Source organism: Topomyia yanbarensis, chromosome 1, assembly GCF_030247195.1.
Source record: "Topomyia yanbarensis strain Yona2022 chromosome 1, ASM3024719v1, whole genome shotgun sequence".
NCBI lineage: Eukaryota > Metazoa > Arthropoda > Insecta > Diptera > Culicidae > Topomyia > Topomyia yanbarensis.
The window spans coordinates 29,989,256-30,014,882 of record NC_080670.1 but is presented as its reverse complement, the minus strand read 5'-3'; the positions used below and the strand labels follow the sequence as shown (position 1 = coordinate 30,014,882).

At 36.0% G+C, this 25,627-nt stretch overlaps 1 protein-coding gene and 1 long non-coding RNA gene across 12 annotated transcripts in view; both read left to right on the top strand.

Moving 5' to 3' along the window:
* The window catches only part of LOC131677221 (tensin-1), a 659,813-nt gene that overhangs the window by 397,247 nt on the left and 236,939 nt on the right, over positions 1-25,627 (top strand). The window lies entirely within an intron of this gene.
* Positions 10,162-10,810, top strand: LOC131677224 (uncharacterized). The gene is made up of 3 exons (XR_009303305.1): positions 10,162-10,268; positions 10,480-10,527; positions 10,592-10,810. It is a non-coding gene; the product is annotated as an uncharacterized LOC131677224 (long non-coding RNA).

Sequence of the window (25,627 nt, the reverse complement as noted above, 5' to 3'; positions counted from 1 at the left end):
CAAGATAATGACCATACAACGTGGATCGATCGTACGCGATTGGAGGCAGGAGAAAAATTTAACATGACATAAATTGCAGCGATAACGCCGCATCGAAATGTCAAGATCGCCACGTTCAGCACGATGGCGGCTTTCAGTAGAATCTTAGTTTAGATAACTACGTTTTTTGTTTGAAGAAGGATATATAAGCTGAGCCATATTTGTCGTGATCAAAGATGGAAAAGATTTATTAACACTGTTGTGACTGGTTTTGTAGCACCAGGGAAGTACTCTATAGCCTTTGTTGTTCAATTTGTTTCGTAATGACCTTAGAGAAAAATTACGCAATCATTTCGAGATTTGGACTACCAAGCATAACTAAAAATTGAATACAATCAATACCAGTAACAACAACAGTGACATATGACCAATTTAGTACATTCCGCGATCCGATCTGGCACCATCGGCGACTTCAGAATCAAACAGTAACAAAACCGCGATGGTGACCTAGATTCTAACAGCACAGTCCGCTGTCCATTCTTGGAAATCGTCTGAAGGCGGGGTCGACCGGTCCCGGTTTGTTTAGACTTTCGCCCGTCCAATTACTCATTCCGTCACACTATCGGGCGGGCAAGGGTAGTAATGGTGGTGGTGACGGATGATCTGGATCTGTGATCGCGGGAAACGATGTTCGCAAATCATAACCGCCATCGCTGCCAGACGCTGTTTTGTGATGTGTGGCTGTGTACGTATTCCAATGCGCTTCGATGGAATGCATCTTCTTCTCTCGGTCGGGTCGATTGAATGGAATGCGTTCATCGTGTAGCATATGGGGAAAATTATCCGACTCGGACACGCATCCACGGATCAAAATAAAGGAAGCGCGCTGTGAGAACCGTCCTCTCGGAACAACGAGCAAGTAACAACTTTTTGCTCGATTCCAAGTGGCTTCGCCATTCCCTTCCCACCGATCAAATCTTCCGAAGAACTTCAAAAAACCACATCAGTAGCGCCACGATTCAATTAACCTAGTTTAGTAATGGGAGGTTTTTTTCGCACCCGACGATCCGAACAGATTAGTGTGCGAAGTTTAGTTGTTTTTGCATTATCACCCCCTTCTCTTGAGGGTCAGTCGACGCCGCCACCGCCGCATCCTTCGCCGGAGTGAATAGTGCAATCATATGTGCCGGCATATTTTAATGGAACTTGTTTCGAACCGACCGCTTGAAGCTGACCGGCGCGCACGAACTGGCGCAAACAGCTAATTTCGAGACGCATCATCTGAACATTGAATATTTCTGGGGCTAATAACAACAAAAAAAAACTGTTCGGGGCCCGGCGAAGACGACCAGAGGAACGAACTGTTTGTTGGGGGTACTAAGCAGCGCTACTTCTAAACAAGGGAAGGACATTTGGTCGCTGTTAATTTAGCCAGTTTTATCGACCCTTTTCTAAGTGGTAACATCAATATGTATAATTAAAGATTTCTAGACTAATATTTACTAAACTATGGATGTTGTCAATGTGCTTGTGTACGACGTCAATGTGTTAAGGCAATCAGGCCCAACGTATGTTATGTATCCCAAGGAAGTCAACAAAGCCCACTGAAAATTTGTTCGTTCATCAATGCACACTAGAGTTCCCAAATAAAATCATATATGACTAAGATTTGGTTCTGAGATTTAGAGTGGGACACATGTGGCTTAGTGATGTGCAAGATACTCAAAAATATTCCAAAAATCTCTACCCTAATATATGCGGGTTACGTTCATTTCTGTTTGGTCCACTGGACCTCCAGTTACGAGATAAACCGGGGGTTGCGTCAATTTAATGTTTTCATAAAAAACTTCGTACTGAAATTTTCCTTGCTTTTTTTAGCTTTCACATAATAAAAATTCCTTGCAATTTTTTTTTCTCTTAATAGAAATGCCTGCGTGAAAGAAGTTGGAATGGTTAAATAGTTTCAAACTACGTAGTTGGTAAATGGAGTATTCTGCAGGCAAATCACCTGAATTCGATTCCAAACCCTTCACATAGGGTCAGAGAATTTTCTAATCTGAAAAAGATATATAAACTATTTCTTAACGAATAGATAGCGAAGTATTGTTCAATTTATACAAGTTGTAGATAATCCAAGAACTCGCTGGAGCAAAGGATTCAAGATTTTCTAGCGTAACCAGTGATCGTTTAAGGATGAGGCACATACCCAGGGATGCTAATAAACTAGATTGATTAAGACTGCGTGTTCAATTGATTTTTGTTCTAATAATCTAAACACGCCGTTTTTAAACTCAAAATGATGATTAACCCATTCATGTCCATGTTGTTTGTGGACTACAAAGTTTTTAAATAGCTATAACTTTTGATTAAGACAAAATTTGCTCACAAAAGCAAGTAAGGCTAATAAATGTGACTATTGCCTTTCATTTGAGTATTAATAGTTTCAAGGACCAGCTCTAGAACTGAAGTTATTGAAATTAGTCTGATTGGATTCCGATGAAGCAGTGATGCCAGGAACAGTTTACGGTGACGACGGAAAAATAATTTTTCATATATCTTCGTTATGTTGCAATATTATTGAAAATTGATAAAACTTATCAATTTAGGCTGTCTATGGCTACATTTTCCACGCAATTGGACTATTGTAAATATTCTAGGAGAATTGTATTGAGCATTGGAAGATAAAAATTGAGCAGCTTCTAGCACTGCGACGGAAGCACCTATCTTTATGAAAAGAGGCTAATCCTTGTAATTTAGGATATTTCAGAATGGGGTTGACGAGTAGATGACGAAAATTGATGCCTGACGCCATTTTCAAAGTTAAAAAGGCAAATTCCCGTTGGAAAAAAATCTCCGTAGCCCGAACAAAAAAGTATTTTCGGAGTAAGATTTCCGATTGGATGACAGAAATTGATGTCTAACGTTATTTTAAAAACAGTTTGGGGGTTTGAAAATTGCGTAAGACATAAATTTCTCTCGGATTCAGCTCAAGTCTGCTTCAAAAATAAGCGTATCGCGAGGGTTATAAAGAATTTTATTGCACAAGACGACACACATCGATTTCCGTCCTCTACTCCTCAGCCCCATCCCGAAAATTCTCATTATTAAAGTTATAGTTACTGGTTCTAACCCGGAAAGTTTTAGACATCGACTTCCGTAATATAATCGTCAACACTGCCGAATATATGCATATTGTTAGGGTTATAATGGATTTTATCAAACTGGAAGTCATCATTTTGGATTTTAAAATATCAATATTTGCCATCTGCTCGTCAAGCCCGTAACAAAAACATTTAAGTTACTTAGTCATGAAAAATTCGGCTAAACCGAGGATCGCCATATTGGATTTGCAAAATAGCGTCCGACATGGTTTTCCGTTGTCTGTTCGTCAACAGATAATTCCAAGATTCAGCAGAAAAAATTGAGAGTGGACCGACGACCATGCTCCAAAATTCAAAATCCAAAGTTCTAAATTAAAAATGCAAAACTCAAAATTCGTTATTTCGTTCACTCGAAAATTCGAAAATATAAAAAACGGAAATTCAAAAAAAATCGAAATTCCAAAAATTTGAATATTTAATTATTCAAAAATTTGGGAATTTGGGAAATCGAAAATTCAAAACTCGTGGATCCAAAAATTCGAAGTGTCGAAAATTAACAAATTCAAATATTCGAAAATTCAATATTTAAAACTCAAAAGGCAAAATTTAAAGCTCAAAATTCTAAATTAAAAGCACAAAATTCAAAAATTCGAATAGGTGGAAATTTAAAATTTTAGGAAATTTAAAAATTTTAAATTTCAATAATTCGAAAAATTCAAATGTACGAAAATCAGGGAAATAGAGGATTCAAAAATTCAAAATTTAACCCTCAAAATTCGAAAATTCAAAAATTCGAATATTCGGAAAATCCATAATTCGAATTTTCAAAGATTTAATAATTTAGAAATTCGGGAATTTGAAAACTAAAAATTTGACAAAAAAAGGTAAATTCAAAATCTTCAATTCTCGAAAATTCGGAAATTCAGCAATTGAAAATTTAAAAAATTCGAATATCTGAGATTTCGAAAATTCGATGACTCATAATTTCATTGTGAACATTCACATATTCGAAAATTTGGGATTTCGAGAACTCGAAAAATCAACAGTCAAAATTCAAAACTTAAAATTCAACGCGCAAATTCAGAAATTCTGAATCAAAAAATACAATTTTAAAAATTCCGAATTTGCATAATTCGCAATTTCAAAAATTCGAATATTCGAAAATTTAAGAATTCGATATTTCGAAATATCAACTTCTCTAAGATTACAATATTTGAAAATGTGCGATTTCGAAAATTCAAAAATACTCGAGCTCAGAGTTCAAATCAACAAATTCAAAGCTCAAAATTCGTAAATTCAAAAATTCGACAATTCAAAATTTTAAGCATTCGAAAATTCAAATATTCGAAAATTTAGAAATTCGGGAGTTAGAAAATTAAAAATTCGGAAATTCATTTTTCCAAAAACTCGCACATTGGAAAATATGAGAAAGTATTCGAAAACTTGATAATTCAAAATTCCAAACATTCAAATATTAGAACATTTGTGATTTCGAGAATTCGAAAATTCAAAACTCAAAATTTAAAGCGTAACATTCAAATATTCGTAAATTTGAGAATAGGAGGATTCGAAAATTCAAAACATAGGAATTCGGGAATTCGACAATTAGTGGACTGGTAAATTCAAAAGCTCGAATATTCGAAAATTTGAAAATTCAGTAATTTATCAGTTGAACATTTAAAAAATTCTTATGATAAAAAATTTGAGAATTCGAATATTTGACAAATCGAAATTTCAAACATCCGAATATTCAAATATACGAAAATTCGAGATTTTGAGAGCTCGAAAATTCAACGCGCAGAATTTAAAATTCTGAATAAACAATACAAAACTCAAAATTTTAAAATTCAGATATTCCTGAATTCGATATTCAAAATTTCAAACGGAATTTTAATTTCTGAAAATTTGAAATTCGTAGATTCAGAAACTTATATTTTCGAAAGTTTGAAAATTCAACAATTGTAAAAATTAAAAATTTAAAACATTCGAAAATTTGGAATTCCGAGAACTCGAAAATTCAATACTCAAAATTCACAATTTAAAGTTTTTCGCCCAAATTTAAAATTCTGAATTAAAAATACAAAACTCAAAATTCAAAACTCGGAAATTCCAAAATTGTATGATTCGAAAATTCAAACACCCGAATATTCGAAAACGCTGGAAGATTCGAAAATTGAGAATTCCAAGCTCATCTAAAGTCTAAACTACATGGTCGAACTCAAAATTCGTAAATTCAAAAATACGATTATTTTAAATTTTAAATAAAACTTGAAAATTCGGATATTCAAAATTCGAAACTCAGAATTCCAAATTCGAAGATTTAAAAATTCGAATATTCAAAAATTCGAAAATTGAAAATTAACGTTTCAAAATTCGAAATAAAAAATTCTGAATCTCACAATTCTCGACAACAATTCAAAATTTAATATTCGAAAACTGAAAAATTCAAAGCCCAATAGTTCAAAAAATTGAAAATACGGAAATACGAGTATTCAAATATTCGCAAATTCAAAAACCCATATTTGAAATACGGACATCGGATTCTGCATGTTGAATTTCGAAATGCGTTCGAAATTTTAAAAATTCGAAAGTCTGGGAATTCGAAATTCCGGCGATTTGAAAATTTAAAAATTCGACGGTTCAAAAATTCCAATTTCTAAATAAAATATTCAAATATCAAATATGCATCAAAATTCAAAACTCAAAATTCGGTATACGAAATTTGGACATCGAATTTGGGATTTTCAGGTTCAAAACTCGAATTTGAAAATCCAAAATTTGAAACTCTATATTCAAAATTCGGAATTCAGGACTCATGGTTTCTAAAAATAAAATATTCGAAAGTTCAGGAATTTTGGAAATTCAAATTTCAAAATGCAAAATATAAACTTCAAATATCAAATATCCAAATTCGAAATTCATGATCTAAAATTTGACGCTCGAAATTCACTATTCGAAATTCTGAATTTGGAACTCGGGATTCGAAATTAACAATTCAGAAATTCACAATTCGAAATTTTTGACAAAAGTCGAAATTCGTATTTCGCAATTTGCAGAACGAAATAAAGACTTTGGGTTTTGGAATTCTGGATTCGAAATTCTTAATTCGTAAGTCGTAATTCGAAGTTCATAGTTCAAAAATCTAAATTCGAAATTCGGGATTCAAAAGTCGGCTTCGGACATTGGATTTCTGTTTTTTTTTTAAATTTCGGACACTCGTTAGTCACTCGGAGTTCGGACTTACTTCGAAAAATTCGAAATTAAATTCGTTGTTCAAAATTCGTAATTCGTAACTCAAAAATTTCAAGCTCGAAATATTAAATTCGAGATTCATAATGTGCACTTAGGTACTTGGAATGCAGAATAAGGAGTTCGGAGTTCGTAAGGCGTTATCGGGATTCAAAATTCAGACATGGGATTTCTGATTTTTAATTTCGGATTCCAAAATTCAAATATTCTAAATTCACAAAAAATCGAAGTTTTACAGATTCACAATTCGGAATTCTAAATTCGTGATTAAGAATGCAGAACTCAGAGTAGGGATTTAGTAGCTCAGAATTCGAAATTCGTTATTCAAAATTCGTAAATCGAACTTCAAAATTCAGAATTCAAAATCCATAATTCGTGAATCATAATTTTGAATACGAAATAAGGAATTCATTAGTTCGGGATTCAAAATTCGAAATTCGGACGTCGGATTTCTAATTTTGGATATCGGATTTTTAAATTCCAAATTCACAATTCAGAAATGCGGATTCAGAGGTTTTGGAAAACGGAGTTTGAATTCGGATTACGGAATTCGATATTCAGAATTCGGATTTCGAAATTTAAAATTTTCAATTTTGAATTTCGGAATTCGAAATTTAATATTCGAAATCGAAAATTTCTGGTTCAAGATCCAAAATTTGAAGTTGGAAAGTAACAATTCAAAATTCAGAATACTGAACTTGAAAATTGTTCAAAATTCGTAATTAATAATTCAAAATTCGAAATTCAAAATTTAGTATTCGAAATTCAGAAATTCGGAATTCAGAGTTGTGAATTAGGAACTTAGAATTCGGGTAACGGAAATTGAAATTGAAAGTTCAAAATTCTAATTTAAGGTTCTAAATTTTAGTTTCAAAATTCTCCATCCTACATTCTGAGTTCGTAATTCGAAATTTGAAGTTTAAAATTCAAAAATACATATTCGAAATTCAAAATTCATATTTCGAAATTCATAATTCACAACTCGTAATTTGGAATACGGAGTAAGGAATTCGAGTTTCGGAATCCGGGATTTGTAATTCTTAATTCGTAAACCGTAATTTGAAATTCAAAATTCGAATTTCAAGCAATTCAGGATTCTAATTTTGAATTTCGGATCTCCAAATTCAAAAATCGAATTTCAAAATTCTAAATTAGGAACTGAGAATTTGGAATTCAGAATTCGAAATTCGGACAACAGTTTCGGATTTTGAATTTTCGAATTCGAAATGTAATATTCGAAATTCGGTATTAGAAAATCAAAATTCTAGATTCCTAATTCAAATCCAAAATTTGAATTAACAATATGCCATTCAGAGTCCTGAGTGTGGAATTCGAAATTCGATGTTCGGAATTCGTAATTCGAAACTCAAAATTTAAACTTTAAGATTTAGAAATAAATAATTCACAATTCGGAATTTGGAAAACTGAATAAAGAACTCAAGTTTCGGTTGGACATCGGGTTTCTGATTTTGTGTGTCGGATTTCTAAATTCAAAATCCAGAAATTCGGAATTCAAAATTGGCAATTCGGAACTCATAATTCTGAATTCGGAATCTGTAATTCGAAATTATAAATTCATAATTCAGAATTCGAAATTCGGATATCGTATTTCTGATTTTGAATTTCGGAATTCGAAATACGAAACTAGAAATTCGAAAAAGGAAATTCAAAAAACGGCATCCAGAAATTAAGAATTTACAATTCACCGTTCGGGATTAGGGATTCAGAACTTGTATATCGGAATACGAAATTCGAAATATCTACAGTTTCTGAAATTCCAAATTCATTAATTCACATTCATTTCGGCTTCAGTACAAAATTAATAACATAAATTAACTTCATGCCATAACAGTAGGAGCTAAGCTTTTCTGTTTGAAAATTTCCATCATTCTGGAATATTTCCAAAATCCGTAATAAGTTTTCAAAACGATATCAAGCTAGCACACGCCAAAAAATGTCCCGACTTTAGACGCTAATCTAAATAATTCTAGGTCAGCACCGTGGCGCAATCCTACAATCATGGTGACAGAGATCGTTGATGAATAAATAGAAGATCGGTAGTCCTTAGGGGCTTCCCTGAGTCAAACTTATAAGCATTTCAATTATGATTGTGCATGTGGTACCAATAAAGGCTTTAAAAAGATACAGGATTTTACCCAACTAGTCAACGACGAGAAACAGTTCCTTAATCCTTAAATGCGCAGTGTTGTTTTGAACCTTGCGAAAATCGTCTCAAAATTATCATAGTAACGTATTGAAGCTATGGAACAATTTTCAAGAAATTTAAAAAAAAAGATTTGCGCCTTTAATGGTTAACCAGTACTCCCGAAATTTTTAGAACATTCATAACTTGAAGCAGAAATATGCCATACTAATTTTCGACGATGTTGAATATTGTTGAATCGACATCTAAATGAACTTGTGCTAGTTGTTCTCCCAATTCTTCTGTTGTGATTTACCGATGGAAGCAGTTCTTATTCGAAATTGCCATTTTGGAATCACAAGTCAAGGTCATTTGTGAAACCCACTTGGTTGGTCTTCTAATCTTGTGTTTTTGTAATTCCGAACAAAGTTTGTGCAATACATACGCAGAAGAGTTAGTACCTGAGATTCCCAACCCAAATTTAAAGTCCATCATTAGTTAGAGAAAGTAAATTTCACCTTTCTCAACATCAGGTACAAATCGTAATTTTAATAGGTACTTTCAAAATACCAAACTCAAATAGCTTCCCATCCTCCATCGAATTAGCGTCATTCGGGAGTCAAGGATTGATTGCTACTTTTCGTACTGCTTTTGATCAGGTTCGTGTATGAATTGTGTGTCGAAAGAGTCAGAAAAAGCCTCGCACGATTCAGGTCAACCATTTTTTTTTCTCATGATATTTTATTACCACACATACCGGTCGGAAATTGAATTAGGTAAATCATTGTTTCCTTCTGCTCTTCCTTCCCCTGGCAAATAATTTAAATTACACCAAATAATTACCATTCGCAGCGCTGACATAACCCCGAACCATTTTCCGAACATCACACACCGGCTCCGTCGTGTGTTGGCGTGAAATCGGCCGACCCATGTTTCGTCGATTTTCCAACCATGGCCGCCTGCGATGGCTCCCGCGCGGTGATGAAATCCTAATCATCCTAATGCGCGCACCCCCGCATCGCATCGCAAGTCGTCATGCCATTTCTCAGCATTTTTTCCAACAGTTCCGACCACAGCCATGTGGCTAATCATAATGATAGTAATTTGGTTCCCCGCCAACCACCTTTCGCCCAAGCGGGTGGCCGGCCGCGAAAGGTCGAACCGTGTTTGGTTTTTTTCCCCGTCTATGCTTTTTTTTAATACTCGATATGAGAACATGAGGAGTGGTCATTGGTTTTGATTTATGGATTCCACCTCCATCAGAACGGATGGCTATCGGGGGAAGGGAGTGTGGATCATTATTTTCAAACGACTCTAATGCAAATTGCGTCAAAATAGCAGGCGAACTATACAGTTTGCTCAAATTTCAAATATTTACCCTATCGGCGCAACTCGGAATCGGTGGTGACCGCGGTCGCTTTCGCAATTCGCCTTCGGCGACGACTCGCGCGACATATGCTGCTTGGCAGTGTTGTCACATTAAAAGGACAAATTTTTATCATTTAAGAAAATCTATGAAAATCATTGTGCAATTTAAAAAAAACTAGAAACTTGGAACCACAAAATGGCAAAAATCAGCGAAAAAATATTTTGGTCCACTTTTCGCATATGGCAGACTAATCTGTGAAAACGGCAACCCTGTTGCTTGGATGAGGGTGTGTTCGCTTGTCTTTTTTTCGCAGCGCAGCCCAGCTTTTACTCGGTTGGTTGCTTGCAGATATTGTGGTTATTGTTTATTTATTTGTCCGGTAACTGGTTGGTGTTCGGATATCGTTGGCGAATGTGTGATTAAGATGGTAAATAAATACACCGCGTTTGGTTTTATCTTCGGATCCTTACCGCACCGTGCGATCACAGATTTTGCTAACAGAAAATGAGATCATCATGCGGTTTTGATTTATGCTGTTTAGATTTGTAGAAGTGAATAATATCAGAGGTCCCGGACCCGTTTCCCCCGATTATTGACATTGAATTTGACTAATCCTTTTTTTTCTTTTATATTTCCAGGTAACTTGAATTAGTCATACACGGACCTTTGATTTTTCGTACTGTTCTGTAAGTAGATAAACATTTATTTGGAAATTAATCAGTTTAAAAAATTATAGCGAAATCATTTTAGAGCATCAGAGTGTTGCCCGTTTGAAGACCTGAAAAAGCATATTGATCCGTTTATTAGAACTTACTACGTACATGTAAAGCTTACAGCCGAATTGACAAGCTGTCAGCACTACTACAGCCGGAGATTGTTCCGCTTGCTGGTATTGGATTTGTAGGTCGTCGGCTACGGTCAGCACCCGAACAACCAGTTCTAAGTCAGAGACCATGCGCTGCACTCGACGGAATCAATAGTAAACAATTTGCTAACTTTATATTCGATTACCTACATAGCATAATTATTATCCACCGTTGATAATTACAACGCATGTAACTTATTGCATTCGAAGGCCGCTCTGGGTGAACTGTCAGACCCGGCGGCGGCGACCGGTCGAAGGAGTTGTCGTCAAATTATTTTTAATTGAAAATCAACCTAAGCAGGCTTGTGCGGCTAATTGAAACATCTGACAGGTGATTTTGAAATATTTGCAAACTGTCACAAACTATTTAAATTTGTTTTGTATGTCCCATGTCCCGATCACACAACGCAATCTCATGTCGTCGATTGCGATGATTGTTATTAATTCTTTAAGCCCCTTCACTTCAGCCAGAAGCAGATACGAACGATAATTTAATTAGCAGAAGCTAGTTATCAATGGATTATCACTTGTTTTGAAATCACGGTTGACTCCAGGGAACAACTATTCAGTACACATCTAATCGAGTAGTTACACTTACAAGTATCACCGTATCGCCTCAGTAATACTTCAAACATTTTCCACTCAAATCCAAATTGGTTCGAATCCGTCGACATTCCAACTAGCGGGGTTGTCCGGTACCACCAACGAGCCTCACAACTAGCTTAGACACGTTTTCTTGGCCTGCTTGGACACCCCCCCCCCCCTTCGGTCGCTCACAAACCTCAAGGTGGATTGTTTTTTAATTTGCATTTTATGGCTTTTAATAACACTATAGATTGCCGCATTTCGCTTTTGATATGTTGTCGGTATTAATCTATTCAGGAAGGATGGCGCAATATCCGTGCCGTGCGGCTAAAAAAATAGCGAAGGGAAAATCGACGAGCTGGTCAGGAAAAGGTTCGTTCGCACCTCGTTAGCAGAGAACCGCTCCGCTCATGCTTTCGGATATTAGTTGTGTTTTTTTCAAGGCGGTTGAGATTTCCAAAAAATCGCAACCGACGACTCCCCATCACGGGATCGAAAGGAATGCAGGTCTGTTTACTCGCCAATAATGGCGATGCGAGATTTTTTATATTTGCGCTAGAAATGACGCAAGTGTTTTCTTAAACAGAACGCCGCTTTTGGGGATAGATGGTTCTGTGGTTCGGTAGGACGTGAATCGAAATAGTGACCTTGAACGCAGCTAATGAGTGATGGTAGAAAAATAGAGATGCCCATCATGGTCTTGTGAGAGAGTTCTGATGATTTCTTTTTTTTTTGGTTCGAGTCGCTTTAGAAGTTTGCTCTAAGCCGTCATTTTAATATGGATTTTGTAAACATTAGAGCGACACCTATGTCCTACGACCTATGAAATTATCATGAGTTAGAGATTGCAAGGTAAGGTAATTATTTCTCAGAACAGCATTTGTTTAGCAGATCGATTCAGTAGACTGGCCAATTATTAGTCGTTTGACAGCACAAAAGATCTCTTAATAAAACCTCCATTTTGACACGTGATCCAAATCCCACCAACAGTGGAAACAAAGTAGTCCATAAGTCAAACTCGGTTGAACTCCCGTTCGTATCGGTATTTAACCACGTTCCGATAAATTCTAGCATCGCAGCAGTAACCAATCGACAAGTACACAGCAATTGCAGCGCCTGTGGTCTCACTCAATCGAAACTGCGCTGGACTGCACTCTGTACTGTATGCACCCGTACGGGCAAAGGTCGTTATCGAATGGCCGATCTCAGCCCGCGATAGTCTGTGGGTTGTGACTGCCACCAAAGAAGCAAGTCGGTAATGATATATGTACACAATTGAAAGTAATCAATTTCCAAGCCGAACAATTAGTTCACTGCGTTTGTTCTAATAATTAGTGTGTAACAATTGAGCGATCGAAAATAAAAGCTGAAAGGATAGAACATGCTTTCAGCAGTAGTTAAGATCACATTCAGATAACTATCTACTATAATTAAGTTTCAGCAGTACTTAGGATCACATGCTCATTATGAAATTGAACGCTGGTAGTTTCACATTTTTTTTCTCAATATTTCACTTCACGAACAGATGGACGAATCTTGCAACAATAAAAATCCACTTCCTCTGTTTTACTCAACACACGTTATCTCCAAGTTTAACACATTTCGATCCAGAATAGCGGTCCTTTTTTGTTGATTCCTTTCGTGGAGTGGAATAACTATTCTTTGCAGACAATAATTGTTCTTGGTTTTTTTGCTAATGTCCAATAGATTACCAAATCGAAAAGTGCATGAATTAAAAGCGGACCAATTATGCTTGTTTGTTTCGTTTTATGCGGAGCGTTCTTTGTTAGGTTTCAGCAAATTGTTTTCTTGATTAGTTTAATTGATACGGCTTGATATGCGAGCTTAACGAAGCCATTTGCCTTTTAAATATTCACAACAAATAAATATCTATTATTTATTTGTTGTGAATATTTAACATGTGTCCATCGACTTGTTTGCACCCTTTTTACCGGGGCGTGCGAACATTCCTTTCCGCGGTGATGGAGCATTTTTATCTTCGTCTGAAAACTTTTGAGTATTATTCGGTTCGCTCTTTGGTTGCCGTTTTCATTCATACTTTGATCACTGCTGCTGTCTTGTAGAGTGCTGGTTTTTTTCTGGGGCAATCGATTATGAATTAATTGAACATGTTATTTTTGGTATTAATTTCTTTAGATATTCCAGCGCAGGGTTTTACCTAGTGTTCACAGTACTGACACGTGGAAGACTGATTGTCATAAGTACACAGCGTGGTCTGAGTACAGGCAGGAATGGAATACTTCTCAGAGCAAATAAAGAGAAGAGAAAAAACGCTATTTGCCCTTTTCATGCGAACCACCGCTCTTCTCTTTAACAATAAACCCTCTTCACTCAGATGTGTTTTGCTCCCATGCGTGCATTCTACTCAATGGCTGAACACATAAAAGAGTAGCAATAAAGAGGCTCTTTAGTGTGCATCTTGATCCCACATTCCCACGCACATGGATGCAGGGAAGGCAACCAAATAACATTTTAAAAACGTTCTTTCGGTTAAACTTTATCTGAGTTTTATTCGCCTTCCTCCCTGTTTGCCAGTGAGGGTAGGCACAAAAAAGCGTCTCTTCAAGGTGACTCTTTGTACGAAATTCTGCATCTCTTGGTTCGCAGCTTTTTCTCTTTTTCGTTTCAAGTTTCTCTTCGTGCGGTTGATCTGTTCTTGTGCTGCTCTTTTATACACCCGGTGTATTTCGCTCTTTGTGCACATTGTGTGAGCAAATAACAAGCCTGAGTACAGGAAGAGCCCACTCGAAATGTCACGAACGCCTAGGATAGCCGCATTTGACATTGCGTTTTCTGATTCCGCAATTCGCATATCATGTGTTATGGTGAAATATATCATGCAATCGTACTTCGATTCTATTATCATCATAATACATAGAGAGCTGGTGCCCAACATTGTCACACACGCTGATACTGTTAAATCGTATCAATACAATATTATGTATGTGGTGGAACTGAATACAGTGTAAACCCGTTTTTATCAGCCCATTGGCGAATTTTAGGCTGATAAAACAGGGATAATAAACCGAAGCTCAAAATATTCTTCTTTGGTCCTTAGATATAGCCTCGCAACCTTTTTCTGATGATTTACTTTATGTTCCCCTTAAGGGGGTCGGACAGTGAAAAATTTAAAAAAAAATAACATTTTTATTTTTGCATTTTTCGGATCTCTAAGATAAGAAATATATGCCCAAGGAAGGATTTACTCTAATTCAACTTGGTTCGTCTGCTAGATCCCATCAAACTACCAACTAACAATTTTCATATGAAGCTGATAAAATCGGGGGTAGATAAAATCTACTGTAGTATTAATTTCGATTTTCAATTCTTGTTTTTCTATATTCGATTTTTGATGTTTAATTTTCGAGTTTTGATCTTCTATTTTTCATTTTTCGTATTCGATTTTTTATTTATTTACTTTTTATTTCAAATTTTTTGTTTTCCTTTTTTGATTTTTGACATTTGATATTTGTTTTTCGAGTTTTCATTTTTGATTTTCCATATTCAGATTTTGAGTGCCGAATTTAAATTATCGATTTTACGAGAATCGATTTTCGATTTTATGTTTTTGATTTTTGGTGTGTAAGTTTCTCTTTTCGATTCTCTGTTACTTCACTTGTTCGACGTTTTATGTTCAATATTCAATTTTCAACTTCAAATTTTTGATTTTAAATTTCTCGATTTTTGTTTTATCGATATTCGCCGTCCTCATCTTCATTTTCGATCCACACTTTTTAACTTTCGATATTCCATGTTAAATTTCAAGTTTCGATTTCCGGTTTTCGATTTTTGATCATCAATTTTTGATATGCGATTGCCTGTTTTCGATTTTGGATGATAAATTTTCGTTTTTTTTATCTTTGATTCCCAAATTTTCAATTTACAATTGTCAACTTCCCTTTTTTATTCTTCATTTTTAAGAACGCATCGTTAAAGTAGCTATAAATTTAAATGAAAATGTTCATTTTCATTTTAAATATTAAATATTCAATAATCGATTATCAATTTTCATTTTTGATTTTTAATTTTTGGCCTCTGATTTTCAATTTTCTATTTTAGATTTTTTATTTTCGATTTCCGATTTTTTATACTTGATTTTTGGTTTTCGGAGTTCGAGTTTTTATTTTCGATCCATGATTATTGATGCGTGATTTGTGATGTTCGACGTTTGATTTCCGATGTTCAATTTTAGAGCTTAAATTTTCGATTTTTGATTTTCAATTTTTCGACGAATTAAATGAAAGAAAACATATACAAAGTAATTTTTTGACTCTTGAGTTTAGGTTTTCGATTTTAGATGTTCATTGTTTATATTAGATTTTTGATTCTTAGTTTTCCTTTTTGAACTTAGACTTTTGATGTCCGATTTTCGATTTCCAGTTTTCAGTTTTTAATTGTAAATTTTTCGGCTCACCATTTTTAATTTTTCGTTTTTTTTCATTTTCTATTTTTTATTGTTTATTTTTTCATTTTCTCATTCTCATTTTAAATTTTCTATTTCTCGTTTTTTCCCATTTTTCAGTTTTCTCTTTTTTCACTTTTTCATTTTTCTTTCATCATTTAGTATTTTTCATTCTTCGTTTTTTTAATTTTCAATCTTCAGTTTTTATTCTTTATTTTTCATTTTCCTTCAATTTTCGTTTTTCATCTTTCATTTTTCATTTTCCTTCATTTTTCATTTTTTACTTTTCACTATTCATTTTTCAGTTTTCACTTTTCACTTTTCAATTTTCACTTTTCACTTCTCACTTCTCACTTTTCACTTTTCACTTCTCACTTTTCACTTTTCACTTTTCACTTTTCACTTTTCACTTTTCACTTTTCACTTTTCACTTTTCACTTTTCACTTTTCACTTTTCACTTTTCACTTTTCACTTTTCACTTTTCACTTTTCACTTTTCACTTTTCACTTTTCACTTTTCACTTTTCACTTTTCACTTTTCACTTTTCACTTTTCACTTTTCACTTTTCACTTTTCACTTTTCACTTTTCACTTTTCACTTTTCACTTTTCACTTTTCACTTTTCACTTTTCACTTTTCACTTTTCACTTTTCACTTTTCACTTTTCACTTTTCACTTTTCACTTTTCACTTTTCACTTTTCACTTTTCACTTTTCACTTTTCACTTTTCACTTTTCACTTTTCACTTTTCACTTTTCACTTTTCACTTTTCACTTTTCACTTTTCACTTTTCACTTTTCACTTTTCACTTTTCACTTTTCACTTTTCACTTTTCACTTTTCACTTTTCACTTTTCACTTTTCACTTTTCACTTTTCACTTTTCACTTTTCACTTTTCACTTTTCACTTTTCACTTTTCACTTTTCACTTTTCACTTTTCACTTTTCACTTTTCACTTTTCACTTTTCACTTTTCACTTTTCACTTTTCACTTTTCACTTTTCACTTTTCACTTTTCACTTTTCACTTTTCACTTTTCACTTTTCACTTTTCACTTTTCACTTCTCACTTTTCACTTTTCACTTCTCACTTCTCACTTCTCACTTCTCACTTCTCACTTCTCACTTCTCACTTCTCACTTCTCACTTCTCACTTCTCACTTCTCACTTCTCACTTCTCACTTCTCACTTCTCACTTCTCACTTCTCACTTCTCACTTCTCACTTCTCACTTCTCACTTCTCACTTCTCACTTCTCACTTCTCACTTCTCACTTCTCACTTCTCACTTCTCACTTCTCACTTCTCACTTCTCACTTCTCACTTTTCACTGTTCACTTCTCACTTCTCATTTTTCACTTTTCACGGTTTATTTTTTTATCATTTCTCCCATTTCTTTTCTCACTTTTCACTTTTTATTTGCCTGTTTTCATTTTTTATTTTTCAATTCTCATTCTTCATATGTCATTTCTCAATCTCATTTTAAATCTTTTATTTTTCACATTTAATTTTATATTTTAAATTTCTAATTTTTATTTTTTATTCTTCACTTTTCACTGTTTAATTTTCATTTTTGCCTTTCTCATAAAGAAAGGCTATGCAATCACTGTAAAAATCGACTTTTTAACCGAGGCCCGGAGGGCCGAGTATCATACACCATTCGATTCAGTTCGTCGAGATCGGCAAATGTCTGTGTGTGTGTATGTATGTGTGTGTGTGTGTATGTGTGTATGTGTGTGTGTGTCATTTAAACTCACACAATTTTCTCAGAGATGGCTGAACCGATTTTCGCAAACTTTGTTTCATCTGAAAGGTATAACGCTCCCATAAGCTGCTATTGAATTTTTAGTTGATCCGACTTCCGGTTCCGGAGTTACGAGTTGAAGAGTGCGGTCATACAGCAAATTCCCATATAAACTGGTACCACCATGATGTTCAAATGATGTAAAACATATTAAAATTTATGTAACATTACTCTAGTTTGCGGGTCTGGATCACTAATGATCAATCAAAGCAGCTTTGACCACATTTGCCACCTATGACGGTTCATGACGCCCCGGGGAACCCGACAAGTTCCTAAACTAATATCACACCCATTCCACAACGAATTCTCTACCGATTTTTACAAACTTGATTTCAGATGAAAGATACAGTAATGTCATTGACTGCTGCTGAATTTCATTCGGTTCTGACTTTTGCTTCCGGAGTTACAGGGATGTTAGTAAGGATGCACTGGAATTTCCCATATAAATCGGTACAATCGTAATACCTCAGAGGCTAAAAACTATTGAAATGGTCACCAAATTACTTCTAATCGCAGATCTAGATCACTGATTGCCAATCAAACATTCTTTGAATATATTGTCCACTATCGACGATTCTGGAAGTCCGGAATTCCGGGCATATTCCACAATTAAAGTCACATCGGTTCATCGGTGATGACTGAACCGATTTTCTCAAACCAAGTCTCAAATGGAAGGCAAAATATGCAGTTGAGTATTGCGTCGCCGCCCCACCCCCTCCGCCTTGCCCTTACACCTCCCTCCTTCATCACTTCCCTCCTCTTGGACCACCCTCACGCCCGCATTTCCTTCATCCACCCCGTATACCGAAATAAGATGAAGGATTTCTGACGCATCCTCCACTCCCACTCTACTAACCCCCCATTCCCTCCACTTTCAAACCAATTCCACCAACATTTCAAAATATAATCACATGAAAATAACATTGAACTCATGCTGATTAAGGTAATTAAATACTATTCTTTTGCCTTTCTTATATTGAAAGGTTATGCAATTGCTTCAAAAACCGACTTTCTAACCGAGGCCCGGAGGGCCGAGTCTCATATAATATTCGACTCAATTCGCCGAGATCGCAAAATATTTGTGTGTATGTATGTATGTATGTATGTATGTATGTATGTATGTATGTATGTATGTATGTATATATGTATGTATGTATGTATGTATGTATGTATGTATGTATGTATGTATGTATGTATGTATGTATGTATGTATGTGTGTGTATGTGAGGATTTGTTAACAAAATGTACACATCGGTTTCTCGGAGATGGCTGAACCGATTTTTACAAGCTAAGATTCAAATGAAAGGTATAATATTCCCATAGGTTGCTATTGAATTTCATTTTCAACCGACATCTTGTTCCGGATTACGAGTTGAAGAGTATGGTTATAAAACAAAATTTGTTGATTTGTCCACATCGGTTTCTCGGAATTTTCTGAACCGATTTTGACAAACTTAATTTTAAATGAAAGGTCCATCAGCTGCTGTTGAATTTTGTGTGGATCCGAGTTCTGGTTCCTGAATTACAGGGTGATACGTACGATCACGCAGCAAATCCCGATTCTAACGAATTCTGCGATGAATGTAAAAAGGTGAATTTATTTCCAAAATGTACACAACTGTTGAATTTGCAGATCTAGGTCCCCAACAGTCATTCAAGGGCTCTTTGGTCACACTGGCCACCATCGACGGATCCTGAAGTATCCAAATTCAGAATAACGATTATATTGGTTTCTCGAAAATGGCTAGACCGATTTGATCAACTTAGTCTCAAATGAAAGGTGTTGCGTTCCCGGAAACTGATATTAAATTCCATCTCCACCCGACTTCCGGTCCCGGAGTTACGGGTTGTGGAGTGCGATCACATAGAAAACTCCGATTCAAACCGATACCGCGACGAATGCAAAAAGGTGCTCTTATATATACTTACCAAGTGTAATAAGAATGAAAGACATTTCCATAATGTTATATTGTACGAACCAGCTATTATATCATAGTTTGGAGAAATGAGAAAGGCACAATTGCACCTCTAGGTGGATTAAAACAGGTTTTTTGTTTTTCATTTACCATTTTTCATTTCTCATTTTTCAATTTTTTATTTTTCATTTTCAAGTTTTAATTAAAATTTTAATTTTTCGTTTTGCATTTATTATTCATCATATCTGATCTTAATTTTTTTATTTTTCACTTCTCACTTTTTATTTTTCAGTTCTCATTTTTCATTTTTATTTTATTATTTTTCACTTTTCATTGTTCACTTTTCGTTTTTAATTTTTTATTTTTCATTTTGTTTTATTTTTCATTCTGCATCCAGCATCTTTTATTTTTAAATTTTTTGATTCAAATTCGAAATTTCTAATTTTGAATCTCTAAATTTCAAATTTGTGATAGGAAATTTTTAATTTAAATTAAGGATTTAAAATTTGTATTTTTGTATTGTTGTGTGCTTGTTATTTCGTTAATTTATTAATTTGATAATCTGTTTATTTGTTTTATGTTTATCTATTTGTCCTTACTTCTTTATTGTCTAGTTGTTTATTTGTTTATTTCTTCATTTCCTTATTTATTTGTTTCATTATTGTTTAGTTGGTTTTTGTTTGCTTTTTTTATTTGTTGGTTTGTGTTTTGTTTATTTGAAACAGATCACTGGAGTGAAGTTGATTTAAGCCTTTTCTCCAGTAGACATTAAAACTCATCTGAGTATTGATTAAAATGGACAATTTTTTTTTTCAAAAATTAACTGAAATTATCTATAGTTGGTCTAGTTTTGCAATACCGGAAATCTACAACATTCGTACAGTGATGGCGTAAGCGATTCTTCTCACAATCATTGATACAGTCCACGCTGTCGAAATGAGAATAACGGTACTTGGATTTCTATAGCACAGTGCATATGGATGTTTAACTGTACATTTTTCACTGCTTCCTTTGCGTGTTTTTCGTGGATGAAAGCTGACTGTGCCAGCAGAGATTGAAATAACTGAACATAGTTATCGAAGCAAAAAAATCGATAGCAGAAAATTATCCTGGTTTAATGCAATCTTAAGTTGTTGTGTTTGCTGGAATGACGTAACGATTAAATTATTAACAACTTCATTCTAACGATGTTCAATCAGCTGGTGATTACTAAACTTAAAGTGATGACATTTTAGATTCATAGTACGTTAACTGTGAGCGCGGGATTTATGAATATTTCATTAGTAAATTTAATAGCTCGCAAACTGACTCAAGTTTTGTCATTCCTGCAATGCTACTTTGAATCTAATTTTATGAATAGGAGTGCATGTCTTATTATTACCCCCCTACTGTCTGTACCGACTGAAGTATAGATTTGAAGCATCACCCCTTGCGAAATCAGTTAGTCTTCGTTTTTTCTTAAGTCACACGTAAAATACCATTCCACAACCTGCCAGTAAAGCACAGATCAAATAGCGTGTCTTCTTCCTGTCGATTCGCGAGCGTACGAATAAATTGTCATAAAAATGACCTACATTTGCAAGTAATACCGTAGAGATGGACTTTAAGTGCTGTAGCATCCATCCTTTAGTTAGACTGTTCAATGAAAAAATGGGACTTACGGAAGTCGTCCATATCCACTAGAGTGGGACAAAAATTAGATTCCAGCTCCGAGCAACTTTTTTGGTACCATTTGGGTCCTAGAACAACTGTGCAAATTCTTAGCTCGATCGGTGAAACTATATTTTTGCGCCCACTGTTTAAAGTTTACATGGGATTTTGCATGGGAAAATTAACTTTTACAAAATAATTCCTCCAGGAGTCGCCCATTACTTCCTAAAAATAAATCGTTATGTGACTTTTGTAGGAAATTTAACAAGGAAACAAAGCCTAGAAAACCACGAAGCGATTTGACGCTTGAGAAAAAAGTTATTAAGCAGAAACCGATTGATGATCTGACGATTGATAAAATATTAATTTTTTCTAGCACCACTGCTGTTGGTTGTCCAATTATACGCAATTTTGTTTTAATCCTCTCTTAACGTATCTAAATCGTTTATCTATGCTATTTGGCCACTTCGCAAGGTTATGAGGGATAAATTGAGGCTTCTTTTGTACATAATAAGAGAAAGTTAAAAATTTTGTATATAATAAAACCGTCAGAAGCAGTGATGCTATGAAAAGTGAAATTTTCATCAATCTTCAGGGCATCAATCGGTTTTTGCTTAATAACTTTTTCCACAAGCATCAGATCGTTTTGCAGTCTTCTAGTCTTTATTTCCTTGACAAATTTCCTATAAAAATCAGACATCCATTTATTTTTAGGGCATAACGGGCGACTAATGGAAGAATTAATTTGCAAAAGACAATTTTTCCATGCGAAATCCCATGTAAACTTTAAACCGCTGGCGCAAAAATATAGTTTCACCGATCGAGCTAAAAATTTGCAGAGTTGTTCTGGGAGCTGAATGGGACCCGAAAAGTTACTCGGAGCCAAATTTTATTTTTTTCATATAACCATGTCCCACTCTAATATCCACATATATCATACGAAAAAAGTTGTACTGTTGAAGTTCCGGAGCTTTTACAGATAACGTTTCATGGCGTTGGTACCAAGAGTTCCGTTTATGTTGACAACCATAAAATACATCACTCGATAACCGAGTACTTTTTCAGTGACTGTAAACGTTTCATGGAGATATTGGATCATTTCTTAGATATGGAGGATCTTTTTCTCCGATCTTTTAATTGTCTCTATCACAACTCAGACCACGCTGTTCACGTATCCAAACCCGAACCACACGTGCCTGTTTTGTAATCCTGTAGCGCCAGAAATATTTAGCCAAAACTTCTTGAGCAAAACGACAGATCAATCAATCCAAAGCCAGCACCATCTGCAAGCAATGCAAATATCAAAAAGTGCGCAACAATTTAATTTATAAAGTTTTAAATAGAAATGACAATCAGATTCTAAGAAAATCTGATATATTTACCTAAATAACATCCGAATGTATGAATGATTAAGTTGAGAGTAGCGATGGACGGCACATCGTAGTTGGCAACTCACTGTCTTAATTCCAAAAACTAACTACGCCACTGGTTCGCACGTAATACTAAAACCTTACCTTGCTAATACGCTCTAATTGATCCCAATCGGGAACATGATGCAGACCACGCCAGTGCACCAAACGCCGGCTTAGCACCGCCTCGTTGGCTATTTACCGTCGATCGAGGACTACATTTCAACGGCTGTCACTTGTTTTTTTTTTTGTTCCGAAGGAGGCGAAAAACAAATAACCCAAAGACTTATCTTAATTGATCTTATTAAAAAAAGTTTCAGCTCTTATCGAATTGTAACACACGCACTGGGATTTGAGGAGGATCGTTGTATGTAAATTAGTCCCAAACTTGTCTCACTCCGACTCGGAGGGATCGATCAATTATGCAACAAGCCATTTACGAACGGTTGAGTGGGTGGGAGCACAAGCAAACATATAAAGTTTTATCACTCGACAAGGATCTCGATTTTTCGCTTGTTCTTCAGCTTTCTGTTCTCACTGTGGTGACTGGTGACAGATCGTGTGGGCGTGAAAGTTGGCGCTTTTTTAGGCAAATCACCCGACCAACAAGTCGGTTCTCGGAATCGAACCGGATACGGTAAAGTTAACCTCAATGCCCAATTTCGGTACCCAGTCGATCTTAGTAAGCGCAGAAAACAGCTCTTCAACATAACCTCTCTTATCCAGTCAGCCAGCCAGCCTCCTGCCAAGAGGTGACGGACATTGGAACACCTCTCGTCCCCATTTCTAGCACGCCTGTGGCGCAGCCTCATTAGCACACAATACATGACTTTGCCACCTTCTCCAGTAACAGCAGCAACTTCGTAAAACAAGGCAAGAAGTATCCGTATGTCTACTTGAAAAGCTCACGTGCGATCGCGCGGTTTTGTTTGTAATCGCTTGACCGGGGTCGTCGACGTGAGAGGGGTGGTGGTGCTCGGAGGTCGGGTAAACAGTAGAGCACGCCACGATGCATGTCAAGATCCGCAGACAAGGCACGGGCTGCCACTTCAAATTAATCAACAATCGACATCCCGCGCCGTTATCGTGGTTGTAAGATCGGGCCGCACGCAATCTCATTGTTTTTGGTCGGAGTGGATTTGCGGTTTGCAATGATGAACCTGCAATTGTATCTAAATAGTAAATTTAAACTGAGCTGTACGACAACACCCACACGCACGCTAGCCCGGTAAACACGGGTTGGTTGAACTGTTTGCGGAATACCGATTGGGGCACCCCTCGGAAACGTGATTGCGAAGCGATTTTATTTTGCAATTCACGACCTGCTGGGCTGTGGCACGCTACGTATTGACAAGCTTGGATCGGTGGCGGCAATAGGGTACCAATTAGTAGTTATAAGCCAATGGCAGATTTTGTAACCGAGCGTTCAGGTAACAGAGCTTTCAAGCAGACTAAAAAGAAGTCTCAGTAGGTTCCTTATTTTAAAGGCAAAGTGTAATGGATCACAAGTTCGCTTTAGAACTGTGTCCTAAAATATATAAACACATCATCAACTTCGTATCGTACCCGATCCAATTCCCTTTGGAACGAAAACTTTCGGACCGGTCCGTTTTCTACCAATTTCCACTTTATCTTGTCAAAGTTCATAGTTTATTTGATTTCCACAGCCTCCCTTTTCAAAGGCACACACTCCTCTTCCACTGCTCTGCGATCGACGCCAATAATGAATTAATGAAGAAAATTTGAATCTCAACCAAGAATCTTGAAAAACATCTACACTTGAACAGTAGCAGATTTGTCACGAGATAATTGCCACCTCTGTAAATACTGCAGAATTCACAAGGTTTATCGTTCAACCCAGTAAATCCAATATAAAAACGCATCGTTTGCAATCTTTCGCCTGCAAATAGTGGATGCAATAAAAAGTATCCTTCGGTCGGGCAATAAAATATAAATTAGAATAACATATAAACTGCTCACCTGCGGATCAAATTGCCGCGGATGGAATCGCAGGTCCGATTCCGTCTGTCAGCGCTCACCGCACTTTCGCAGCACCGATTTCATTGAGAGAATCGTATGCATCATAGACAAACGGACGTTGTGCTAACATTTTGTAAAGGTCGACGTCAGCTAGGTATCTCCACATTTTCTCTCTCGATTTCTTTTTTTTATGGTAGATTTTTATTTTACTATCTTTCAAAAATAAAATTTAAAAAAATAATTTTGTCTACTTGCCTGTGGTTCGAATATCCAAAGACCACACAATAATCGGCTTAAGCACCATCGATCCCCATCCGCACACCAACAGGGGGCTGCTCAAAAGCCGTCCGTAAACTGTGAAAAGAAATTACGCCAGAGGCGGTGGCGAGACGCGGATTATGGTCTGTGTTTTGGTTTTCTTCGCCTGGAGCTCCTCGGAGTAATTGCATCTATTTTTAGCAGTGATTCAAGTGGTGTGAAATTCTGCTACCCATTTCGGCACTCTGACGACTCCACCTGACTCTGCTGCTCTACTACGTAGAGTATCATTCGGTCATTTGAACAATATTCGAAGGATTTCGTTGCACCACGGCTAACGAGATGTTGTTTGCTAGGTGCATGAACGATATCCATTCGAACGATTCATAAACCACGATTAAGTGGCTCAACTTGTTTCTTAAAAGATGCGGCATCCCCGATATAGATTTGCCCTTTGATCCGCCAAGTGCTCCAATTAAGGTAAACAAGTCTTGAGTAACGAAAACCGAAAAACAGATGGTCGAAGATGGCCTTGAACTGTCCTAAAGCGCCCCCTTGCGCGCCGCATGCGAGGAGCGTGCACGACCGAACAATTTGGTAAGGGGTCAATCGGCTGTCAATTGAACGAATACAAACGGTTCATTGGATGCATGGATGAACTGGTAGTTGGCGTTTGGCGATTGTTGCAGCCGTTATAATTAGTCTAAAGGGGTTCAATCGATGGCGCTTTGCTAGTTGTTGATTGTTGTTTGACGCAGTCAAAGTGAACCAAACAAAACTGCAGATGATCCTTCCGAAATTGACAATGATTGACAGGTATGTTGTTTGGGTCGGGAGGGGGTACTTATTTAGAGTTTGGATTCCCTTTGAACTGAAATTTTCTTTACTTCCTAATCGAAG